This window comes from Mastigoproctus giganteus, chromosome 10, assembly GCF_048544385.1.
Source record: "Mastigoproctus giganteus isolate SK-2022 chromosome 10, ASM4854438v1, whole genome shotgun sequence".
NCBI classification, from domain to species: domain Eukaryota; kingdom Metazoa; phylum Arthropoda; class Arachnida; order Uropygi; family Thelyphonidae; genus Mastigoproctus; species Mastigoproctus giganteus.
In genome coordinates, this window is record NC_143584.1 from 80,333,221 (window position 1) to 80,354,696 (window position 21,476).

At 36.8% G+C, this 21,476-nt stretch overlaps 1 protein-coding gene across 3 annotated transcripts in view; it reads right to left on the bottom strand.

Moving 5' to 3' along the window:
• The window catches only part of LOC150079113 (cleavage and polyadenylation specificity factor subunit 5), a 238,233-nt gene that overhangs the window by 167,451 nt on the left and 49,306 nt on the right, over positions 1-21,476 (bottom strand). The gene's annotated exons all lie outside the window — the stretch shown is intronic.

The window sequence follows — 21,476 nt, forward strand, 5'->3', positions numbered from 1 at the left end:
TATTTTTTGTGCTAGTGTCAGGAGGAGTGGTAACTAATTTAGCTCTGGAGGAAATTTTGAAGTGGTTGAAATGTGTGATGATTCACATTTGGTAAGAGTTTCTTGAATCGCATATTAACTGGGCAACTGATAGGCACGCAGTTGTGGTACACTATTTCTCAGTGGCATAAATAATATTGACCAGTTGGAGCATTCAAGCAGTGAACAAACTTTATATGCATATCACAACATTAGCTTTTGTCTCTCAATGGAGAGTGGCAGTTTGTGTGCTTCAGAATGTAAATTATGAATTGGAGAAGTACAAAAGGCACCTAAAGTGATATACAGAGAGCTGTGGTGAATATACAGAGACTGTTGGTCTTTGCAGTCAGAGAATGGTGCTCCACAGCTGAGTTTAGACCTAATCAGAGGTATGTATAAACAAAATATCATTAAATGATCAGCCCCAACCTGGTTGCTAAGAGAACTTAAAGCATATTTAGCTTTTTTTTGGCAATTGATTCTCAACTGTTTTACATGTTAAAGGAAATTTAGCTTATGCTCAAAAATGAGTCCCAAGAAACAAACTACTGACTGACTGATCAATCAATCGATCGATCAATTGATTGATTTGAACTGGTACTGATTGTTCATCTAATATTAATTCTGAGTTGGGGTGACACATTGCTGACAGAAATTAATACGTTTTTTTTTTTTTTTTTTGTGCGAAGCCTGAAGCTACTGATTTGTGCCCATGTACTTTGCTGATGGTTCTTTGAAACTGCTTTCTATAGTTCTTAAATTTTGGTAGTAACAGGAAATGCTGAGATCAACAAACAGTGCAATGTCCACTTTACTTAGAAGCTACTCTGCTGGTGAATTTACTGCAACTATGAACAGGGAAAACAGGGATAAGTACTGTATTGATCCAGGCAAAAATACTTTGGACCCTGCGGTTTTAGCACATACGTGAAATGTGTGCCATTACAAGAAGTTTTGTATGAAAATAATGGTGTCCATGATGATGCAATTCATGATCGATCTTGTACCTCCAAAGTGGTATTGTGGGCTTTACCGATGTTGAAACAGCCCGGTGTTTCAATCAGAGGAAAGCATTCCTGATGGAGTTTTCTAACTTGGCCAATATATCTAGCATTCATCTGTTTCATCTCATGCCACTCTGGGCTATATAGATGATGTCATAATTTTCCAGCTACCATGTAAGTCTATGGTTAACCATTCTCTCAAATAATTTACAGTGGTAATTGGTTAGTGCAATAAATAGGGCTGAAGTGGGTTGGATTGACAGGATCTTTTCCAGGTTTCAGGAAAGCTACTATTGTGGTGTTAATGCTCTGGAATTGAATTTTCTGAATAGATTTTATTGTACAGGGTTAGGAGTGACTGTGGTGATGCCACATTCAGTTGCTTTAGCATCATATAGTGGACATTGTCTGATCCCATAGCACTGATTCCAGATGCTAATAGTGCTTGATGTTACTCAAGAATTGTGAATGATTGGTTATATTGTTTATCTTCTTTCAAGGAGACAATCCCTGCAACAGGATGTGCACTTTGGATATTGGATTCTTGTGCCAGTTTTGAAGCTTTGAACTTTTGCTTTTCTGTTACTGTTTTATGAGACTGGAAAATAGGTGGATAAGGTGTTACTGCTAAGACTTGAGCAAAGGTTTCACCAAGTGCATTTGCAATTTGTTGTGGTTCTGCAATATTCTGCTCCTTCTAGGTTATAATCAGTGAATGGCTGTCATGGCATCTGCTAATCATTTTGCACAGAGGCAACCTCCAGGTCAGAATGCACTGGTCCCATAGGAAGTGGCTGTTGCTAGTGGCTATAATGTCAGGGAAACAATATATTGTGCAAAATGGGGTATGTCTGCCAGATGCAAAAGTTGAAGACGTTGTAGAGCAGATATCATCTTTTAAGGGAGAAAAGGTGATAGTGTTGTACATGGCTCTGGTCATATTAAGAGTAGGAGATCTGCTGACTTACTTAACCAGTACAGGACAATGTCGAGGAAAAGTTGCAAGTTAGGTTTAAATTTGAAAGTGTCTGCAATTAGGCTCAGGCATGATAGAAGGGTGTATATGATGAGAGCCTTGTCAATTAATTCAACCTTGAAGAGATTGTGCAAGGCTCATTGGATAGAATTTTCTCAGCATGGTCTGTGCTTGTCAGGAGAGACTGCTTCTACAGAGATGGGATACACTTAAATAGAAAGTGTGCAAGAATATTTGCTAATGTTATAAAGGCAGCATTAGGTGGGTCAGAAAACTGCTAACTTGGGGTGATACATGGACTAAGAGATTAACAATAGCTGCAAACAGAGGTGAAAGTGATTCTTGCACTGTTTCTACTGGAAAGTGCAACATGGAAAGCAAGATGCTGGGGAATTCAAGGCCTCCTGCAAGTCATCATTGAATAGATAAATACATGTTCTTACTCTTAAGGGTAACTAAGAGTAAGAACAGGTGCATGTGGACTTGCATGTACACCAGTGTTACAAGCATAGTTAATAAATTTGATGAGGTTGAAGTTCTGGTCAAGTTAGTAGTAGGGAATGTAGGCTGTGGCAACTGGTGTGAAAGGCTCTCTAGGATATTCCACACCTCTAATGTATCTGTCCATGACCTTCTGGGGGTACCCGCATTTCCTGAGGTCTGCTGTGACTTGTCTAATTTCCTCTTCTCTGTCCTCTGAGTTCAAATATGTAAAGAACTCTTTTCTGTTTTTCTTTGCATCCTTTGCCAAGGATTTTTCGTAGTCTGCCTTTGCCTGCCTAATCTCCTTTGTGACTTGGTTACAGACCAACTTATATCTATCATAGGCTTCCATGTCACCCATTAATTTGTATGTATCCCATGCATTTTTCTTCTCTGCAACAGGGAGAAGCTATTGAGAAAACTGAGTACCTCATCCTCTCACCCCCTCCAAATAATGGTAAACGTGTCATTGACATGATGAGGAACCTTTTCCATTTGTGCATGGGGGGATCCAACCCATCAAAAATCCTGGTTTCTAATTCTTCCATAGCCAAATTTGCTACAATGGCACTTATGGCAGAACCCATTGCCACGCCGTGAACCTGCTTATATAACATCCTGAAATACCATAGTGGTGCTGGACAAACAAAGTTCTACACCACTACAAATATCTTCTACATTAAGGAAAGTCCTGATACTTAGGTATCATCTTTCTCTAGGGCCATTCTTACACATCGTACTCCATGTTCAATGGGAATGCACGTAAACAGAGACACTACATCAAAAGATATCATAATCTCACCCTCTTCTATACTCTGTTCCTTTACAAATGTCACAAAGTCCTTACTGTCCTTAATAGTAAAGATGAAATGTCCAACTATGGAGGAAATCAACTTGGCTAAACATCTGGATAAAGCATGGGTAGGGCTACCAATAAAAGATATGATCGGTCTGAGTGGGATCCCCTCCTTGTGTGTTTTTGGAAGACCATAGAATCTGGGTAGCTAATATCCTGTTGCGTGTAAAGTCCAGAACAACTCCTTAGTAATTTTTCCCACTTTCAGACAAAGTTGTAACATCCTATTAACCTGCCGTTCTAAGCTGACTAGTGGATTTCTCTGGGTAACTCTATATGTGGAACTATTCTGTAGAAGATCTAAGGCTTTTTTGAAATATTCCTCTTTATCCATTATCACAGTTGATCTGCCTTTATCGGCGGGTAAGACTATGATTTTGTCATCCTGTCTAAGTTCTACGAGGGCTTTTCTCTGACTAAGACTGAGGTTAGAAGGCGCAGTTTTGGTCTGACTCAAAACCGCCAAAGTTTTTACACGTATTTCATTGGCCAAAGTCATCGGCAATTAGTAAATTGCCGTTGACTTTAGGGACTGAATTTACTTTGATACCTCCCAAACCACCTATTGCAGAAATAGCTATGGGTATCGAAAGAGCAATTGGTAAATTGCCGATGACTTTGGCCAATGAAATACGTGTAAAAACTTTGGCGGTTTTGAGTCAGACCAAAACTGCGCCTTCTAACCTCAGTCTTAATCAGAGAAAAGCCCTCGTAGAACTTAGATAGGATGACAAAATCATAGTCTCCTGCCGATAAAGGCAGATCAACTGTGATAATGGATAAAGAGGAATATTTCAAAAAAGCCTTAAACCTACAGGATAGTTCCACATATAGAGTTACCTGGAGAAATCCACTAGCCAGCTCAGAACGACAGGTTAATAGGATGTTACAACTTTAGCTGAAAGCGGGAAAAATTACTAAGGTGGTGTTGTTTGTTTGTTATTTGGTTTTTAGGAGCATTAGCAACTAAGGCCATATTGCTCCAGGATATGCGGTGGTCATTCCCTGACCTTTCCGCATCCTCCGTATTTGGTGGTGACGGGCTCGAACCCCAGTCTAATCAAGAAGAGTGTGCTACGCACTGCTGCTCCTTCCCACCTGGCTACAGAAGCGCCTCTAAGGTGGTGTTCTGGACTAATGTAACTATTTTAACGTATTTTAACATTTATAATACTTTTCATCGCTCTTATTTTATTTTATTTGTATTATTTTATTGTAAATATATTTTTAATATTTTTAATTGTTTTAATTAATATCTATGTTATGGACATTTATTTTGTAGTATTAAATTATTATTTTAATACAACATGGTTGGTGTATCAATTTAATTGCTTGTGAATATGAATTCTCCCAACTTCATAGGCCTATTTGAAGATACCAACTAAATAATACTGTTCAAGACTTAGACTGAAATGGATGTCAGATGAACTAATGAGACACGTGGCAGAAAAGAAAAATGTATGTGATGCATATAAATTATCAGGTGATAACAGAAGCCTATGGTAGATATAAACTGGTCTGCAATCAAGTCACAAAAGGAGGTTAGTCAAGCCAAAGCAGATTACAAGAAAAGCAGCCAAGACTTCTTTACTTATATTAACAGTAGAAGGAAGTGGTTGAATCAAATTGGTCCACATGATGTTGATGATCTTGCTCGGGTTGAATAGTTATTTTGCATCTAATTCACACATGAGGAATTCTTTTAGGCAGGGGGATTCCAGAAGTTTATCAAACTAACAGGGAGTTAAACTATTTTGTGATAATTGAGAGGAAAGTGGAAGAGAAATTGTTGAAGTTAAACATATGAAAGGCACCTGGGGTGGATGGGATCTATCCAATTATACTAAGGAAGGCAGCAAAGGAGGTAAGCAAACCCTTTTAACCATCATTTTGCTGATGCTACAAAGGTAGGCAGGGTGGTTAATAACAGTAATTAAGTATGTTACTTCATCAAACATCTGGATAGACTAAGCAGATGGACCAAAAAAAAAAATTAGGTTTGGCATTGATAAATGTGATGTACTGCATTTTTTAGCAGCAGATATCCCAGACTAACATATCATTTGGGTAGTATCAAATTCAGAGTAGTTGAAAATAAAAAATGATCTAGGGGTAACTGTACTGACAAGAAGTTTTTGGGGTAGTGCAGACAGGCTGCTAGAAAAACTCATGGGATTTCTGTCAATAATACAAAAAACTTTGCCAGCAGAGACAGAAGTAATTATTCCAATGCATAATGTAATCATTAGACCAAATTTTGAACACTGTGCACGGTTTGGAAACCTCATATTAGGAAGGACACAAATATGTTGGAAAGGGTGTATAGAAGAGCATTAAATTCAGAGGCACAAAAGAGTACTCTTATCAGGAAAAACTTAGCTTTTATAAATCACCGCATCTGGGAACTAGGCATCTTTGTGAAGACCTGATTAAGGCTTTAACTGGGTTGAGTAAACTATATGCTAATGGTATTACTTTCTGATGAGCACAGGAGGATATGAATTTAAATGGGAAAAAAGATGGTTGCAAGACAGATGTGCAGAAGTTTGCCTTCATCCTGAGAACAATTTACTGTTGAAATAAACTTCCACCTAATGTTGTGGAAGTATGTAGTTTGACAAAATTTAAAAGAATTCAGAAAATTATTAGAAGGATGTGGTTAATTTTGTTTTTTAATGGTTGATGATGTATAGGCTTGCTTCCCTGCATCATTTTGCCAATATTCATTCTAACACTGATACTAAACATAATAAACAAATCTAAAAGTAAGCAAAATTTTATCATAATTATAATACAAGGTGGCCAAAAATTAACTTTACAACTTTCATTTCAAATAATTCCTATAATAAAGACAAAACAATAAATATTTTAACATAAATGAATTTGGACTTTGCGATTATTTGTGGAATATAATGTCGGCCAAATGGCTGCCTTTTGCTGCCACACAAATGCGAGCTCTTTAAAAAGCATTTCTCCTAACATTTACACAAATTTCAGGCAATATTTCAACTATTGCTGCTCAAATATTGTTCTTTAGTTGTTCAATCGATGTTGGCTTGTTAGCATAGACACGTCCTTTAAGATAACCCCACAGAAAAAAGTCTGCAACGGTTAAATCTGGTGATCTTGACAGTCAGTCAATGTCACTGCTTCTGGAGATTAATCAGTATGGAAACATTCTTTTCAAAATTTCGATTGTGGCCCGTGCTGTGTGACATGTAGAGGCATCTTGCTGAAACCACGTTTTCCAAATTCCAAACTCAGTTCATCCAATTGCTGTGACAGAAAGTTCTTGATCATGGCACATTGGTAGTGGTCGCCGTTCACAGTTACAGCATTACCCGCAGCATCTTCGAAGAAATAAGGTCCAATAAAACCTCCTGACCAAATTCCACACCATGCTATCACTCTGCGAGGATGTAATAGTCGCTGATGAATCACTTGTAGATTTTCAGTGCCCCAATAGCAGCTATTTTGTTTGTTAACATAACCGCTGAGGTTTAAATGGGCTTCGTCACTCATTATATGATTTTCTCATAAAAATTCAGGTCTTCATTAGAGACGAGCAAGATTGAATTACTGTAGTTACGACGGCATTCATGGTCTCGAGGCTGAAGTTCTTGAATCAACTGTATCTTATATAGATACATATGCAAATCTTTTTTGAGAATATTCTGCAGACAACCGCAAAATTCCAATTTGTTGGGAACATCACCTTGAGGACGTTGTCGGTTCGTCAGCTGCATTTTCAATATTCTCCACTGAGTGTGCATTTCTAATGCGACCCGACCTTGGTCTATCTGCCACAGCACGGCCTTCCTCAAAATTAGCCACTAAACGAGTAATTGTGGGTCTGGAAGGCGTATTGTTTCTGCCAAGAATTGAACGCAATTTTCTGAGGATAACCGTTACTGATAACTGATTTTCACAGTATATTTTAATAATAAGAACGCGTTGTTGAATCTTTAAGCACTCCATAACAAATTTGCCATGTCTACACTGCTCGACGGCCAAATATACACTGTCATATTCGAACCAACCCTGTACAAGTGCATTATATATTTAATGACTCTGAGGTTGAAAGTCCTAACTCTCACTTTGCCTCTATCTAATACAATAACATTATCAGTGGATTACTAATTTCCCAGAACAGGAACTGAGTTTGTATAATAGTATTATATAATTTATTGCTAATGTATACAAAAACTAACCACTTCTGAACTAACCATCAAATTACCAAATAAATAAATTTCCATTTATATTCCATATGCCTGAGCTGGGAGGAATTTTTCCAACTTCAGTACAACCTTTTTTATTGAAACTGATATACTGTGCAATAGTTGAATCCTTTGAATTTTTGATTTTTGGAAGGGTTGCTTCCCTTTCAAATTCTTATTTTAAAAATATATTCTTATTTTAAAAATATGCCGTGATATCAAGTTCTAAAGATTTAACAAATTTATCTCAGTCATCTCGTCGGATTCTTCTGGTTAGTTTTCTGACTTCTGCTCTAAGCTTTTTATATTTTATGTGTAGATGTAGGTCTTTAGTTTGTAGGAACAGTTTATAGGTCTTTTTTTTCTCATTTATTGTTTGTTTCAATTCTTCATTCCAAGTTCTTAGCCAGCTTTTATTTTTTATAGGTTTATATCCAAGACTTTCTTCAGCAGCTCCCAGAATTGATTTTTTCATGTTTGACCAGATTTCCTCAACATTATCACTCTCATCTGATTTGAGTTTATCTTTCAATCGACTTTCATACAGGAATTTAGTGCTTTCATCTTCCAATAAATGTATTTTTAATTTCTTAGTAGTTTTTGTTAGTATTTTCTTCTTTTTATTAAGATAATTTCTTATTACTTTGAAAGTGCTTTCTACTAGGTAGTGATCACTGTCAAGAGTTAAGATTTTAAAGAGTTATTTAAGAAAAAATAACTTGTTAAAAAGAGTAACTATGGTTATTTTAGGTGATTTTTATATCAGAACTTTTAGAACTGCACTACCAATGGAAATTTTTCACTGAATGTTTTTTTTCTCAGGTCAGTAATTTTGGAATGCTGTGTTCAAGTATGGAGACCATGTCTAAAAAACGAGCTTCTTGAAAGAGTCCAAAGATGGGGAATGCACCTGGTGAAATCAGTAAAAGGATGTCCATATGAGGATTAAAGCTCTCAGAGGAGCAAGTAAAGTGAATGAGGGTGAAATTTGCACTGTATAAATAACTGGGGACCATAAATTCAAATAACAGGGGAAGAGGTTTAGACTGGATTGTAGAAAGTTTTGTTTTAGCCAGTGGGTTACTAACTTACTGGAATAAGTTGCCTCTGTGGGTAGTTGAGGCTGACAACTTGGGAAAATTTAAAGGTCAGCTAGATAGATACTTACATGAGGAGGAAGTCAAATAAGAAGTTTATTTTATTTTATTATTATTTATTTTTTATTTTTTTTTTTTTTGGCTGGTGCAGCAAAGGCCTTAGGCTTCCTGGCATGATATGGCTAATACTAAAACTATAGCAGGGCCCAAACAAAAAATTTTAACATTTGACATTTTTAGATAATGGACATCTCAAGCTCCTAAAACAAAATTCACAGTGAATGTTTCATTCACTAAAAATACATATAAATGGAATAATATGTGTATTAATAAACAACAAAATAGTAACAAACATACTGGATATTTATTTTTTTTTATATTTTACTATACACAGGTACCCAAAAGTTATTACTAAATGAGAATTACTTTTAATGGCTCTGTCCTAACATTCAACTCTCATATTCCACCATTCTATTTGCATCCTAAAGTGTATTTCTACTATAACTCATATACTATACAACAAATTTTTCTTTTGTTGTTAAATGATTTTCGTTTTCTTTGTAAAATGTTTAATGTTCTCACACCAAACTCTTATGCGTATTATGCGTGAAGACATTTGTATGGCTGCTATATCCCTTTATATATACTGCATAGGTCTAAAAATGTATACATAAATATATTTATATATAAATATTTATACTAATGTCTAAAAATATGGCTAAAATATTCTTGTGTTAGGTCAGAAGAATATTTTATCCAACTGATATATAGATATTTACTTTATTTTTTATTTAAGAATTCACCATAAATCACATATGCTAATCATTTTAATATAAAACAGAATTAAGTATAGTGATTTTTCAAAAGTAAACAACAAAGCTATTTTATGATTTTTATGAAATTAAAACACTGTTATACCACAGTGAAGACAGTTGACAGTTGCAACTGCTGTAACCAGTAATGATGAAGTGCTAAGTGCCACCTGCATACACACAAAAATTAAAATAAGAATTAGAAAATTAAAATATTTACATTTAATTTTTGCTTTTCCTTTTAAATTTACGTGATTCGTATATAGATGCTGTGTTGCAGATTTGCATTTTGTTCGAGTTGTTTCTTAGTTATTGGGATAACCACATTTAGGCCTGTTTTCTATTGTTATATCTGTCTTGAATGCAATCAAGCATATCCATGGTTCTTTAGCTGTTAACAAGGTTTTTTTTTTTATGACAACCCTAAACACGAGTGGTATTAGAACCGTGCATAGGGTGAAGGTTGAAAAGATGAAAGACACCTGTTGACATTAGACTTGAACTACTGTAGACTAATTTTCAGTAAATACGTATGAAGGAAAGTTGTTCCAGAAAACAGACATTGAATGAATAAATGAGAATGAAGAAAAGTTCATTCTGTGACTTTGGAGTTGGACAGTAAAAGGATGATGAATGGTTGTAGCATGTGTTCTGACTGCTTTGGAAGAGGGAATTATAGAAGCCAATTCAGAAGAACAGAATCCATGGAAGTATCTATAGAAAAAGCATTAATTAAATATAAATTCTCAAAGGCATAATATATTATGAATTTAAAATACACTATAAAATATCGGTGTAAATACACCATAGTGAATTCATAATGAAAAACTACATAAGTAGTGTAAAGGCATCGATTTAATTGTATCTCATGTTTTGAAATTTTTTTTTTTTTTTTTTTAATATTATGTAAACCCCAAACACGAGAGGTATTAGAACCCATAGTACTTAGTACTGTGCTTGGGTTGGAGGTTGAGAAGACGAAAGAAGATATTTGTTGATATTGGACTTGAACTTCTGTAGACTGTAATTTTCAGGAAATACGTATAAAGGAAGGTTGTTCCAGAAAACGGCAGTTGAATGAATAAACGAGGAAGATGAAAAGTTGGTTCTGTGAGTTTGAAGTTGGACAGTAAATGGATGTTGGCTGGTGGCGGCACGTGTTCAGACTGTTTTGAAAGAGAGAGCAGGAATTATAGAAGCCAATTCAGAAGAATAGTGCCCATGGAAGTATCTGTAGAAGAGGCATGCAGCAGAAACAGTACATCTATGAGACAGCGAGTGGAGAAGACTCTGTTAGAGATGAATCATTAATTAACCTAACTGCCCTCTTCTGAATGAAATCAAGAAGCCTGAGAGAGGTTTTGGGGGCACAACCCTAGATGTGGGAACAATATTCCATGGCAGGGCGGATTTGCAATTTATACAGAGTGAGCAGCTGTTTGGAAGAAAAGTAATGCCGAGAGCGAAAGAGAAAACCAAGTTTTTTAAATGCACAGGAAACAATATTTGTAATATGCTTGTGCCAAGAGAGATTAGAAGTCAGGGTAATCCTCAAAAGAGAGATATCATTTTGCCTAGAAATCGGAGTGTCACTAAAGATAAGCACAGCAGCAGAAGAATCCTTTTTGCGAGATATAAGACAAGACTGGGTTTTAGAAGGGTTGAAATCAACTAAGTTGTCTTTGCCCCACTGGAGAATTACCTGAAGATCTGCATTTAAGGAATTGGTAGCAGATTTTAGAGAAGTTGAAGCTGATTGAGCAGGGCAAGGTTTCTCAAAATGGAAAGTGGAATGCAATGTGCTATCATCGGCAAAACTATGGATAGGATTTCCAGTCAATGGAAGAAGGTCATTAATATACAAGAGGAAAAGAGTGGGGGAAAGGACTGAACCTTGAGGGACACCGGCATTAGTGGAGAAGTTAGAAGACAGAGAGCAATCTACCATCACCCTCAGTGAGCGATCAGAGAGAAAACTGGATAACCAATTACTAAAAACAGTTGGCAAAACATAAGATGGAAGCTTGTTTAGAAGACCTTTATGCCAAACACGATCGAAAGCCTTTGAGATGTCAAGAGCAACTACTTGTGTTTCACCGAACCTTTCCATTGAATTAGTCTATAAATGGGCAACATAAGCCAGAAAAATGTTGTGACTACCTTCACAACAAGTTACCATGTATTGCACTACCCTCGAATAAGTAAGTGCTCGAATAAGTGAAGCGTTACTTGTTCGAGGTAGTGCAATACATGGTAACTCGTTTTGAAGTTAGTCACAATATGAGATACAATTAAATCGATGCCTTTATACTACTTATTAGTTTGTCATTATGAGTTCACTATGGTGTATTTACACAGATATTTTATAGTGTATTTTAAACTCATAATATATTATCGCTTGAGCATTTATATTTTGTTTAAGTATTATCTTGCAACCTTTTGGCATCTCTCATTGTAGAAATAACTTCACAACTGGGTTGGCATGATTGCAACACCAGGATATCTGCCCACCCACCAAGGGTAGGCCAATATGCCCTTAAACGGTGCCAACTAGGTGGTGGTGCCCACTGAGAATAAGTAACAATAGTCTTCTCTATGGATAGAATTTCAGGTCAATGGAAGAAGGTTATTAATAAACAAGAGGAAAAGAGTGGGAGAAAGAATTGAACCTTGGGGAACACCAGTATTAGTGAAATTAGAAGAGAGAACCATCTATCACTACCTGCAGTGAGAGGTTAGAGAAAAAAATGGATACCCAATTACAAAAAACAGTTGGCAAACCATAAGATTAAAGCTTATTTAGAAGACCTTTATGGAAAACATAACGAAAAACCTTTGAAATGCCAAGAGCAACTGCTTGAGTTTCACCAAACTTTTCAATTGAATTTGTCCATAGATGGGTAATATAAGTAAGAATATCACCAGTGGATAAACACTGACAGAATCCATACTAGCGATTGTTGATCAGATGGAAAGTTTCTAGAATAGTTTAAGAGTTGGCGGTTAATTGATTTCTCCATTACTTTAGAAATGGGTAGAAGTAAGTGCAATGGGATGATAATTGGATGGGAGTGATTTGTCACCCTTTTTAGGAACTGGCTGGATGTGAGCAAATTTTCAAGCAGAATGGAAAACACTTTTGGAATAAGAAAGTGTGAAAAAATGTAAAACAGAAGAGTAGTAAGTTCAGGAGCACAGATTTTAAGAACAAGTGGAGAAATACCACTTGTATTAGGACCTTCTTAGCATCAAGATTGTTGTTCAAAATTCTTCTAACATCCTTTTGATGGAAGACCACAGTTTGAATGCAGTGTATTGAATGCAGTTGGGAATATTGGGAATGGTAGCATTAGCATTAGTTGAGGCATATGATGCAAGAAAGCAAGCTTAAACAGCACCAACCAAAAAAAAAACCCTTCCTACTTCACCCATCTGGTCACTCCAAATGTTTGTCTAGTTCAGCCTTAAATTTATTTAAGCTATCAACTTCCACAACAACAGATGGAAGTCTGTTCCAGCATTCAACTACCCGCTGGCTAAAGGCAAACTTCTGCACATTTATTCTACAACTGTCTTTCCTCAATTTGAATCTATGCCCCTCAGGTTCTTAATCTGAGCAAGCAGAAGCATACCGTCAGCATCGAGCCTGCTCAAACCATTCAAGGCCTTATATACACCTCAATCAGATCACCTGCGGGGTGATCTGATTGAGGTGTATAAGGCCTTGTTCTGCATTTGAGATGTATAAGGCCTATAAGTTCTGCACATTGAGGTGTATTAGGCCTATAAGTTCTGTAAGTTGCAGTATCTGGTCTCCAGATACTGCAATTCGCAGAACTTATGCCTTTCTTCGTAAGAGCAACCCTTTGTTCCATTCACTAATCTTGTTGCCCTTCTCTGTACTCGTTCTAGCAACTCTACATACTTCCTAAAATGAGGTCTCCAGACCCATACGCAGTACTCAAGGTGCGGCCTGACAATTGCCTTATACAAAGGGATAATCACCTCCTTGTCTGCTAGCAAAATACCTAAATATCATCAACAAAACTCCATGAACTTCTCTGGCAGCCCATCTGCACTGCTCAGAGAACATGAGGCAATTTACCAAGTTCATCAATAGATGAGTTGGAAGAAATGCAGGATGCTAGCAGGTCAGCATTATATTTCACTGATGTGGCAATAGAACCATCTGGCTTTGACAGAGGTGGGGATAGAGATGAGCAGCAAAAGGTGCAGCCAATAGCTTTGGCAAGAGACTAGAATGCTCAACTACCATTTGGACAAGAAGCACATTTTCTACTCTTAGCCTATTCAAAATCTAGCTTTGACTGATTAATAACTGCAGTTATTAATATATTTATTTATATATAATATAAATAGGCAGAAAATGAACCTGGAGATTTTGATACAAGCCAATTGCAATATGCAACATTCTTATCTTGAAGGGCCTTAACACATTTATTGGAAAACCAAGGTTTAGATAAAGGACAAGATTTCAAGGTAGAGTGTGGAATAGAGGATTTCATCCCTGCAAGGATAATTTCACTGACACGATCTAAGCAAATGTTGACTTCAGAAGATGTGAAGCAGTAATCCAACCAACGAAAAGAAAAAAATAAATCTTGCAGATCATCCCATTTTATATTTTTGTAATGCCAAACAACATGAGATCGAGAATGGTCATGGGAAAAATGCTCCATTGGAGAAGAGACCACCCCCACCATCAAATCGTGATCTGAGGTGCCTATAAGACCACTCACCTCAAACGTGTACTTAGAAATGTTGTTTGTAAGTAAAAAATAAAACGTGTTGGCTGCCTAGTTAGGATTGCCTGGTATTCTGGTAGGTAAATGAGAAATCTGTACGAGGTCTTTAGTAACAGCAAAAGCCTCAGCACCTCGACCAGCTGGGTCCATATGACTAGAAAATGGAAGCAAGCTAGAGTTGTGAACATTAAAATCATAAATGAAAATTACCTCACTGTTAGTAAAGTTCCCCTAATGAAAGAAAGTATTAGGAAGATTCCCCTAATACTTTCTTTCTTGTTAGGTTTTTCTTCTCTAGTGGTGTGTTTACATTCACATGTGGGTCAGGTAGAGTGGGGATTTTTTCCAGTAGCAGAAACTTGAATCAGGAAACCTTGCTGCTTTGCTTTCCTGGGTGAATTCAGATTCAGGTTTTGGATTATTTTTTTACTTATTTATGAAAATTTTCTAATTCTTATTTTAATTTTCACTTGCATACATGTGGCAGTTGTCACCTCATCTTCATTACTAGTTGCAGCTGAAACTCTCTTCAATGTGATATAATTGTTTTAATTTCAGAAAAATCATTAATTGATTTCAATATGTTTATTTTTAGCATCTAACATGTAAAGCTATTTATACAATAGTTGAAATTATGAAATTGACAAGTAGTACTTGCTTATGACTTTTTCTGAATATAACCAACACATTTAACATTTTCCTGTTTGGATATTTGTGCTGTTTAAAATTTGATTAAACCACTTTCCATACAAGGAAAGATCTTATTTAAATTTTTTTTGTGACATCATTCAATTTTTTTTAAAGATTTATCTATCATGAAATATCAACTTCTGTAAGGCCATTCTTTATGATAAAAAAACTAACAAATAATAAAACAGTTTCTACAAAGTGGCATGCCGGGTCACATGGTATCATAAAGTTCTCTCCATCTAGCGATGGAGGGTAAGACCTGTTCAATATAATCAAGTGAAAAACAGTTTTTATGACTTATTTTCTTACATTATCAGCCTTTTGTGGGAACATAATGTAGCAAATCAATGTTTCACAAACCTGAAACAGGAATGTCACAATAAATTTTTTTCGAAAAATTTGACAGTCTCTTAAATGACACGCAGCAGTCAGATGTAGCTAAATTTAATCCTCTAGCAGTCATTCCTTGTATATTCTTGGTGTGTATAACCACAAACAGAAAATCTTATAAAGAAAACCTCACAATTTTTACTACTAATAATCATCAGTACAGATTGTGAAGTTATATTTCAATGCAGGTATTGAAATAATTTGGCAATAGTACACATCCATTTTTCTCTCTCTTGGAGACATCGATGTGTACTTTTTTTTTCTTTTCTTTTTTTGCGATTTTTTGCCTTCCTTCAATATGGTATTTAGTTTAAATCTGTATCACTAATTATTTTTTAACTAGAGAAGTATAGCCTTAAAAAAGTTCTTTATGCTTCCATGTTTGTGTGCAAATTGCACTATACAACTACTCCTCTGTTGATTTTTCAGTAGAACACTGTTTCGGGTCGATTTCTCTCATTCTGCATTACTGTGCATTTGAAACAAAATAGTCAGGAAATAATTTTTGTGGATAAGTAACACACTGCTTAAATTAATTAAATTGTTATTGCTATTAGACATTCCAAGGTAACCAACCCTTCTTCAACTTTACAGGGAATGTAATGAAGTCATCTCAAGAAGGCATGCTATGAGCAATATGAGATGTTTTTATGCAAGTAGAAGGGTCCACTAGGAACAGAAAAGGTAGACATTACAACTGGATGGTTAGCTGTTTGATTTTTTTTATGGTGTATAAGCAGCTTAAGATAATGTCAACTAGATGTTAGGAAAAGAAAGAAAGGCATAGAGACAGAAAAAAAAGACAAATACCTTAGCCTCTTATTAATTAAACAGGAAAAATAAGATCAAAGAAATACAGGTAGAGATTGGATAATTCAGGTTGGGAACGAGAGTAGCCTTGTGCTGGCGAAGTTTTTACGGCTCCGGAAAACAGAGAAGTTTTTTCTGTTTTATTAACTTAAATTGGCATATTAACTTATTTTCTAGATTAGCTTTATATTCCTAGTTACGATACTTAGTTTAAATTTTAACTTAGATAGAGATTTTGTAGGTTATTACTTAGTATCAGTAAGGGTATCCAATCCATGTGTTTTACAAGTTTTGCAGATCCGATCCAGCAAACGGGAAGTTTTTTAGCTATATTTAGCCACTTTATTGACTAATTGTTATATTAAATTATTTTCTATAAGTAGCTTATAGACCTAGTCGAGATCCTTGGTTTATTCTGAATTGAGACAGCAAGATTTTGGAAGTTAATTAATACTTAAGTGCCCGTAGATTTACCATTCGTAACTTGCCGCCATCGTTATCCGATACAACATTATATCCCGAACAAGACAGCGTTAGCTTAGTATAGTATAGTATATAATATTATCAATTAAACAGTAAAATTTATTAATCTTGTTAAACTTCATTGTCAATTAAATTGTACTTTTTAACTAAATACATATAACGACTTAGATTTTACAAACATAACATAATTAATTAATGCATAACTTGATACGGAAGTTATATAACGGAACTCGAAGATAATACTCGATACCGAAAAATATATATAGATATATAGTTATAACTGCGTTTGGATACAAGTTTAGGGTTATAATTTTGTACTAAAATTGAAATTTTATTGAAATTGAATCAAAATCATGACTCAGACCAGAGCAGCAACGCAAAAGGCTCAAGCTAAATGGAGTGCTGTGGCTCAGGGAAGAACTGGGGGGCAGTTGCCCTCTGACTCACAGCCTTTTAAAATGCACTGCTTGCTTTATGTTTGTGGAGCAATCAGGCACGGGACATGATATTACCAAGAGGGATGTCTTTGTGTGTGTGTGTGTGTGTGCGCGATGTAAGGAGTGTGAGGAAATCAGGCGATAACTCAGCGTTCTTATGGGCCTATATGAGAGCTTGAAGGATAGGATGGATGCCCTCGAAGAATATAAATTGAGGGGCCCATCAAGCTCTCAGCTGCCCACATCAATGCCAGAGCTTGCACTTGATCATCACACAACACAGCGGCAACCCTCAAGGCAGAATGTGCTGGTCCCACAGGAACTAGTAGTTGTTGGTGACTATTGTCAGGGAAATGGGGAACATGGTATGTAAAAAGGAACAGGACCAGGGTATGTCTGCCAGGGGCAAAGGTTGATGACATTTTCGATGGGATATCATCTTTTAAGGGCACAAAAGGTGATATTGTTGTACACGTTGGCACTAATGATATTAAGAGTAAGAGACCAGCGAAATTACTTAACAAGTACAGGTCACTGTTGAAAAAAAGCCGTTGAATTTGAAAGTGTCTGCAATTCTGCCCAAACACGATAGGAAGGAGTATATGATGAGAGCCTTGTTGATCAATTCGGCCCTGGAAATATTGTACAAGGATCAAGGGGTAGATTTTTTTCAGCCTGGTCTGTACTTGTTAACAGGAGAGACTGCTTCTACAGGGATGGGATACACTTAAATAGAAAGGATGCAAGAATATTTGCTGATGCTATTGAGGCAGTGTTAGGTGCGTTGGAAAACTGCTAGCTTGGGGGGGATACAAGGACTAATAGATTAACAGTAGCCACTGGCAGAGGTGAAAGTGATTCTTGCACTGCTTCTATTGGAATCAGCAGCAGCAGCCTGAAAAACAAGATGCAGGGTATTTCAGAGACTGCTGGGAGTCAATTGCGGAACAGGTAAACACATGGGTTGTGTTAGGGTAGCTAAGAATAGGAACAGGGGCATGTATACTTGCATATACACCAATGCTAGACGTTTGGTAAATAAATTTGATGAATTTGAAGTATTGCTCAAAACATCAAAGGCAGATATTGTTGGGATATCAGAGAAATGATGTCACACAGATATAAGGAATGCAGAACTGGAATTTGGGGAGTACAATGTGTACAGGAAAGATAGACAGGATACGAAGGGAGGAGGGGTTATGCTATTAGTTTAGAAACACATAAAATCCAAGGAAGTGAAGCCAGTCGACATCGCTGGACAGTGCAGTGTCGAGTCAGTTTGGTGTGACATAAGCTTTGGGAGTTCAAAATTGAGTAGGAGTGTGCTATAGGCCTAATGACTCTGATGAGTATAAAAAGAAACTGTACAGGAAAACAGAGTGGGCCAGTAAATCAGAGAGTCTTATAATGGGGGATTTTAATTTCCCAGATATTGACTGGAATTTGTGGCTTGGTCACTCACACACTAGCAAGGCTTTGTGCATTTATTGGATGATTGTTTTCTACATCAGCATGTTCGGGAGGCAACTAGAGGGAGTAATACTCTTGATCTAATTATCAGTAGTGATTCTTCATGCATTAAGAATCTGCAGATAAAGGAACCAATAGGTGGCAGTGATCACAGTGTGCTGAAGTGGGATTTACTCAGAGGTCCATCAGGGGTAGAGGGAAGGGTTTTTGATTTTGCAAAGGCGACTATGGTAGTCTGAGACAGTATTTAAATTCTATACGGTGGGACCAACTGATGATATTACCAACAGCAAATTCAAAATGGGAGGCATTCAAAGAATTTATCTTGGAAACTACTAAGCTTTACATACCAACTAAGAAATATTGTTCAGGTTTTAGGCCTAAATTGATGTCCGATGAACTAATGAGACATTTGGCAGAGAAGAAAAATGCATGGGATACATATAAATTAATGGGTGACACAGAAGCCTATGATAGATATAAGCTGGTCTGTAACCAAGTCACAAAGGAGATTAGGCAGGCAAAGGCAGATTATAAGAAATCTTTGGCAAAGGATGCAAAGAAAAACAATATAGAGTTCTTTACCTATGAAGAAGGTAAAGATTCATCCCCTTCCTCTAGAAGGAAGGGGATGAATCAGATTGGTCCACTTGATATCGATGGTTCAACTGTTGATGATCCTGCTAAGGTAGCTAACAAACTAAATGAATATTTTGCATCTACATTCACACATGAGGAGTTATTCAGGTAGGGGAATGCCAGAGGTATATTAAACTCTGGCAGTAAGCTAAATAATCTTGTAATAACTGAGAGTAAAGTGGAGGAGAAATTGTTGAAGATAAACATAAGAAAGGCACCTGGGGTGAATGGGATCTATCCAGTTATATTAAAGAAGGCAGCAAAGGAAGTAAGTAAATGCTTAGTCTAATTATGAGAGCTTCTTTGGACTCAGGGGAGGTACCCATGGACTGGAGATGTGCAAATGTGACCCCAATTCACAAAGGAGGATCAAAGGGCAACACAAGTAATTATAGACCTGTTAGTTTAACTTCTGTTCCAAGAAAAGTAATGGAGGCACTGGTTAAAGAAGCACTGCCGGATCATCTAAACAAGACTTCAGTTATAGCTCGGACACAGCATGGTTTTGTTAAGGGAAAGTCTTGCCTGACCAATTTGACTGGATACTATGATGTTGTCACAAAGGAACTGGATGTTGTTGTTGTTTGGTTTTTAGGAGCATTAGCAACTAATGTCATGTTGCTCCGGGGATATGCAGTGGTCATTCCCTGACCTTTCCGCATCCTCCATATTTGGTGGCTCATGGGCTCGAACCCCAGTCTAATCAAGAAGCGTGTGCTACGCACTGCTGCTCCTGCCCACCTTGCTACAGAGGCGCCTAACTGGATGCAGGGAATAACTTTGATATCATATATTTGTATCTTAGAAAGGCTTTTGATACTGTTGCACATGGAAGACTGCTGAACCAATTGGAGCAGTGTGGCACTGGAGGCAAATTGCTGCTATGGATAAAGGCATCGTTGAGTGGGAGAAGACACAGTGGTAATCAATGGACATTGCTCATCATGGACTAATGTTATTAGTGGAGTCCCTCAGGGTTCAGTGTTGGGTCCTTTGTTGTTTTCTGTATTTATAAATGATATTGATGATGGTATATCAAGCTTAAGGTCCAAGTTTGCAGACGATACGAAAGTTGGTAGGGTTGTTAATGACACTAATGACAGTACACTGCTGCAACAGGATCTAGAAAAGTTGAGCAGATGGGCTGAGAGGTGGCAAATGAAGTTTAACATTGATAAATGTAAAGTACTACATATGGGAAGCAGTAACCCCAGAGTAACGTATCAACTCTATGGTACTACACTAACAATGGTAGAGAACGAAAAGGACCTGGGGGGTAATTGTGCAGGCAGATATGAAGTTCTCTGAGCAGTGCAGATGGGCTGCAAGAGTAGCTCATGGTGTCTTGTTAATGATATACAGGAATTTTTCTAGCAGGGATAAGGAGGTGATTATCCCCTTGTATAAGGCAATGGTTAGGCCACACCTTGAATACTGTATACAGGTCTGGAGGCCTCATTTTAAGAAGCATGTAGAACTGCTGGAACGAGTACAGAGAAGGGCAACAAGATTAGTGAATGGAACAAAGGGTTGCTCCTACGAAGAAAGGCTTAAGTTTTGCAAATTACAGTGTCTGGAGACTAGGCACCTGAAGGTGATCTGATTGAGGTGTATAAAACCTTGAATGGTTTGAGCATGCTCAATGCTAATGGGATTATTCCTCTCGCTCAAAATAATCACCTGAGAGGGCATAAATTCAAATTGAGGAAAGACAGTTGTAGGATAGATGTGCGGAAGTTTGCCTTTAGCCAGCGGGTAGTTGGTTGGTGGAACAGACTTCCATCCCTTGTTGTGGAAGCTGATAGCCTAAATAAATTTAAGGCTGAGCTGGACAGGTATTTGGAATGAACGGAAGGGTGAAATGGGAGCGTGTTGTTTTTTTTTTTTTTTTGGCTGATGCTGGCATAAGCTTGCTTTCTTGCATCATATGCCTCTACTAATGCTAATGCTAAAATGATAATTTAAAGCCGAAGAGGCATCAAAATCATTTTGAATTATCCAAACTTCAAATTAAATAATTATTTTTTATAGAATAGAAGGTTCAACGGGCAGAAGAATAATTTGAAATAACCAATATTTCGAATTAAGCAATTTCGAGTTATGCACGCTCCCATTGTATATAATAAAATCTATAATAAGAAATAATAAGATCCTATTGATGTGTGTTGCTGTGCATTGATTGGAGGAATAAATAGAAACAAGATGTTGGTTCACAACTGAAAGTTGCTGTTTTTTTTTGTTATAAATCATGAATTATTACTATTTGCTAATGCAGTGGTTACCAACCAATGCACCCTAGCATGTTTGTGTATTGCAAGATTAGGA